This window comes from Gracilinanus agilis, chromosome 3 (genome assembly GCF_016433145.1).
Source record: "Gracilinanus agilis isolate LMUSP501 chromosome 3, AgileGrace, whole genome shotgun sequence".
NCBI classification, from domain to species: domain Eukaryota; kingdom Metazoa; phylum Chordata; class Mammalia; order Didelphimorphia; family Didelphidae; genus Gracilinanus; species Gracilinanus agilis.
In genome coordinates, this window is record NC_058132.1 from 387,505,044 (window position 1) to 387,511,037 (window position 5,994).

A 5,994-nucleotide genomic window follows, 5' to 3' on the forward strand; every position below is an offset into this window, starting at 1 on the left:
TTAATTCTTCACTTTCAGAATAGTTTTCATCTACACATCTAAGATTATTTCTCCTAGCAACCTTAATTCTAGCTTTTGATTCATCCAGCCTGGCATTTTGCATCATGTATTTACTTTGTGTAAAAGTTAAATAAATCGTGTGATAAAATATAACTGCTGTACTTTTTGAATCTTAAAATAATCAGTTGTTCCATGTTTGGCTCTTATGGTTGCTTCAGGGCAGGCATACAAGTTTCTAAGGAGATAAGTAAGATGATCTGGTACTCTCTTCTTACTGAAGACTTGCCACATTTTGTTTTGATCCACAAAGTCAAAGGCTTTAGTGTAGTCAATGAAAAAGAAGTATTTTTTTCCAAAATCCTGCAAATGGCAATTTGGTCTCTTGTTCTTCTGTCTCTTCAAAAACCAGACTTCTCTTATGGTAAATCTCAATTCACATATTGCTAAAGCCCATTTTGCATATTCTTAAGCATAACTTTGTAGGCATGTTAAATAAGCAAAATTGCTCCATATATATCCCTTATTTAGGACTAGGACCTAAACTGAACTTTTCCAATACAGTGGTCACTGTTGAGTTTTCCAAATTTACTGGCACATTGAATGCAGCACTTTTAACAGCAGCATCTTTCAGGATTTTAAGTAGCTCAGCTAAAATTATATCACATCCACTAACCTCATTGTTAACAATGCTTCCTGAGGCCCACTTGACTTCATTTTCCAGGATGTCTGGCTCTAGATTAGAAATCACACCATTGTAGATATCTTTGATGTTAAGATCTTTCTGGTATAGTGTTTTTCTGTGTATTCTGCCTACCTTTTTTTTTTTTTTTAAACCCTTACCTTACATCTTAGAATCAAAGCAGAAGAGTGGTAAGGGTTAGGCAATAGGTTAAATGACTTTCCAAGGGTCACATAGCTAGGAAATGACTGAGGTCAAATTTGATTCCAGGGCCTCACATCTTTTAGGTCTCGTTCTGGAGTCACTAAGTCACCTAGCTGTTCTGGCTACCTCTTCTTAATTTCTTCTACTTCTGTTAAATCTCTACCATTTTTGTTTTTTATATGCCCATTTTTGTGTGAAACATTCCCTTTATAACTCTTTTGAATTCTCTTTTGATTCCCATTCTATTGTTTTCCTCTTTCTCTTTGTATTTATTTAAGAAAATCTTATCTGTCCTTGTTATTCTATGGAATTCAGTTGGGCATATCTTTCCCTTTCTCCTTTCCCTTTCACCTTCCTTCTTGGCTTAACTATTTGTAAGGCTTCACCAAATAGCCATTTTATTTCCTTCTTTTTTTTCTTTGGAATTTTTTTTGTTGTCTCCTTTACAATACTGTAAATCTCTGTCCATAGTTCTTTGGGCACTCAATTTACCACATCCAATCCCTTAACTCAATCACTTCCACTTCATAAGAATAAGAGATGTTATTAAGATCATGTCTATACAGCGTTTTAGTTTTCCCTTTCTTCAATTTAAATCTGAATTTAATAAGAAGCACATTTTCTGAGCCACAGTCAGTGCCAGGCCTCATTTGAATTGTGACTCTACAGAGTTTCTCCACCTTTGGCTGCAAAGTAATTAATCTGATTTCTGTGTTGACCATCTGGTGATGTCCATATGTAGGGTCACTTTTTGAGTTGTTGAAAAAGAGTATTTGCTATGATCACAGAGTTATCTTGACAAAACTGTGAGTCTCTTCTCTGCTTCATTTTGTACTTTAAGGCCACACTTGCCTGTTATTCCAATTATCTTTTTATTTGTATTTCCATCCCCTGTGATGAATGCAATGCTTGTATATTATGTGTGTGTGCATGTGTGTGTTGTGTGTGTGTGTTATTTCTAGAAAGTGTCATAGATCTTCATAGAAATGATCATCATTAGCCTTATCACATCAGAAGCTGGAGCAGATATTTGCATTACGATGCTATTTGAACAGTTTGCCTTGGATTGAAAAAGATATTATTTTATTATTTCTGAGATTATAACCCAGAATTGCTTTTCTTACCATTTAACCAACAATGTGGGTTACTCTATTTCTTCTAAGGGATTCTTGCCCACAGTAGTATATGTATTGATCATCTGAAATAAAATCACCCATTCCCATACATTTATGTTCTCTGACACCCCAGATGATTATGTTTAATTTTTCCATCTCCTCTTTGACCACTTCTAGCTTATCTTAGTTTCTAGCTCTTACATTCCAGTTTCCCATTCAATAGTGTTCTTTACTTCATCAGACTTTTCTTTCACCTCCAGAGGCATCCACAGCTGAATTTCGTTTCTGCTTTGGACAATCTGTTTCAAATTTACTTGAGCTACTTTATCTTGCCACTGGACTTGGATGATTCTGGAGGAGAAAGTGAGGCTGACAACTTTGTGCAATTCAGCATCACTTAAATCCAAATCATGCATGGGTCAAGACATCGCTCCTCAATGTCATTGGTACTTTTCAAAATGAAAGACAAGCAAGCTAACCCGGAAGCTGTGTCCAGGTAGACTAGAGTTAATCAGCTCTGGGGGACAACTTTGTCACCTTTTAGGGAAAATAAATTCCTGGGGGAGACAGAGAACTCTGGTGGATATTGGCTCCCATTATTGGAGTCTGTTTTGAGCAGGGAAGAACATAAGGGAGACAAAAAAGATACTTCCTGATTGATTGAATAACTGGGTAACAGGTATAAATGTGAGGCAGAATCCACTTTTGAAAGAGAAACTAGACATTTATCTTCAATTGCATAGCAAAGTAAACAAAGGGGGTGGCAGAAAATTATACCAAAGCAATGCTTTCATTTTTTCAATTTTGAGATCTGAGAAGCCAAAAGAAACATATTTCTGAAACAATTTTAAGATCTGAGAAGCCAAAAAACAAAAAGAAAAAAAAGAGGGATATACAGAGATCTAAGTCTGTTCTCTCCATCCTCTCTGGCTCTCAATATTTCTTTTTGTCTCTGTCAAGCTCTCTTTGAGTCTCTGTCAGTTGGTCTGTCTGTCTGTCTGATCTTCCACTGTTCATTGCACTTAATAGAGCATTGCTAACATTATTGTAGGTGCGAATTGGGATGATTAACATAACTTTGCTCTGCTTGTATTGAGGTGGTTGGAGCTAGAATAATAGCTATAATGAGACTAATCACCCGACTGTGTTTCTGTCTTGAGAATTCTGCTGTCAGCATAAACTAGAGGAGAAAAGGCAGGGCTATATTGCCTGCAAATGACAGCAAAAGCCACAGGATTGAAATGGAATGTGCTTAATTAGTCTCTCTATCTTTCTTATGTTTTTAATATTCAGTGGCAGGGGGTACTAGGATATAGAAAGCAATTTTCTTTAACTTCTTAAGTAAACACAAGACAAATAAAACAAATGGCGCAGCTGGAAGTTAGGGTCATAGTTACTGCACTGGAATTCCAAATTAGAAACGTGGGCGGTAAGAAATCATAATGCGGGCAACATTGGAGAAGAGAGATTATTAGGCTGAGACAAGCCATTATTTATCAGTTGAACCTTTCTTCTTTTCCTGGTTTTAAGTGTGCCTTCAAAAGAGAGAGACTTTCAAGTCGAAAGAAGACGTCCATAAATAATTGAACAGCATTAGAGGAGAAGAGACCTCAGAGACCATCCTGAATTTCCCAACTACAGGTCTGAGGCAAAATTTTATCAATCTATAACAGTTTTACTACTTTCAGTCCTTACTGCTTAAATCCTATCACATTAAAATACTGACATTTTTCTTCTTCCCCTTATCTTTCTACCATATTCTCCTTAGGCTTTTTGCTTTTTCCAGTTTGCCAGCTTCTGAGACACTGAGCTGCTAAGAGGAAGTTGGAGACGCTTCAGCAATTTACAGGAGGAAATGTAGCTATTTCCCAAGTCAAAATTGGGTATGGTTTGGGAAACAATCATCTTGTCCAACCATCCATGCTTCATAGTTAAAAAAAAAAAAAACAACACTTGTACCATTTTTTAGTCATGTCCAGCTCATTAAATTTTTCCCATTTTTTTTTAAACAAAACACACTCATACATAACCAAAATCCCAAAATAAAACCATAAATACACTGATGTGAAAGATGATGCCAAAGTTCTTTCTCTGGAGGTGGATAGTATTCCCTATGCTAAGTCTTTCAGGATTATCCCAGATCATTGCATTACTGAGAGTAGCTGAGTTTTCACAGATAATCATCATCCAGTATTGCTATTATTGTGTACAATGTTCTTCCAGTTCTGCTTATTTCACTCTGCATCAGTTCCAGCAATTTTTTCCAGCTTTTCCTGAAATGATCTTGCTTTTATCATTTCTTATAGCACACAAGTATTCCATAACCAACCAACATGTACCACAATTTGTTAAGTCATTCCCCAAATGATGAACATCCCCTCAATTTCCAATTCTTTACCACCACAAAAAGAGCAGCTATAAATATTTTTGTACAACAAGTAAGTCCTTTCTCCTTTTTTATTAGCTCTTTGGGATACAGACCCAATAGTGGCATTACTGGATCAAAGGGTATGCACAACTTTGTAGCCCTTTGGGTATAGTTCCAAATTGCCCTCTAGAATGATTGGATCAGTTTACAACTACACCAACAATGCAATGGTGTCCCAATTTTGTCTCATCCCCACCAACATTTACCACTTTTCTTTACTGCCATATTGTCCAGTCTGATAGGTGTGAGGAGGTACCTTAGCTTTGTTTTAATTTGCATTTCTCAAATCAAGAGTGACTTAGAACATTTTTTCATATGATTATTAATGGCTTTGATTTCTTCATCTGAAAATTTTATTCATATCCTTTGACCATTTGTCAATTAGGGGATGGCTTGTATTCTTATAAACTTGACTTAGTTCCTTATAAATTTGAGAAATTGGAACTTTATCAGAGATGTTTGTTACAAAAAAATTTTCCCAGTTTGTTGTTTCCCTTCTAATTTTGGTTAGATTATTTTTGTTTATATAAAAGCTTTTTAATTTAATATAATCAAAATTAATAATTTTATATCTTATAATGCTCTCTATCTCTTGTTTGGTAATAAATTCTTCCCTTCTCCAAAAATCTGCCAGGTAAACTACTATGTTCCCCACATTTGTTTATAGTATCATTCTTTATATCTAAATCACATATCCATTTTGACCTTATCTTGGTTTAGGGTGTGAGATATTGGTCTATACTTAGTTTCTGCCATACTATTTCCCAATTTCCCCAGCATTTTTCTGGATCATTATTTACCTTTAAAGTTTATGGGATTTATAGTGATACCATTTTTTTTTTTTTGTCTTTCTTCCTCTGCCGGAAATTGAGAGTACTATATATTTTAAAGTATTCCATACTGTAGGATCTTTCTAAAAGGTGGAGGCAGTGTGATATAGCATGATGGATTTGAAAAGTCAGAAGTCCTGTTTTCAAATTTACCCCCTCACTATCTATGTGACTTTGGAAAAGTCACTTGACCTTTAGGAACATCATTTTCATACTCTTTAAAATGATGAGGTTGTATTAATACCCTGTAAGTAGCATAGCAAATAGAGTGCCAGATCTGATATCATGCAACCTTATCTTGGTGAGTTCAAATCTAGCCTCAGACATTTAGTAGCTGGGTAACTCTGATAAAGTCATGTAATACTGTTTGCCTCAGTTTTCTTAATTATAAAATATGCTGGAGAAGGAAATGACAAATCACTCCAGGATCTTTGTCAAGACAACCCCAAAAAGAGTCACAAAGAATTGAACAAGACCAAAAAAAAATGACTGAATAACAAGAATAACAACAAGATTCATTTAGTTGCCTGATCCTATATTCTGTGCATGAAGCTCATGAAACATTTTGTGTTGGTTGGCCTGCAGTATGAGAGTGGTAGCTTATTTCACCTCTCTAAGTTTCAGGAAACAGCAAGAAACCTAAACAATCTTATTTCCTTTATATAATAAAAAACTTACCTCTACACTGTTACACTTTCCCTTGAAAGTAAGCATGAGTATTTGAAACTCTAGATCTTT

At 35.4% G+C, this 5,994-nt stretch overlaps 1 pseudogene; it reads right to left on the bottom strand.

Annotated features, from left to right (window-relative positions):
* Nucleotides 1-203: 203 nt before the first annotated feature.
* LOC123241606 lies at nt 204-1,124 on the bottom strand (annotated as a pseudogene).
* Nucleotides 1,125-5,994: the final 4,870 nt, after the last annotated feature.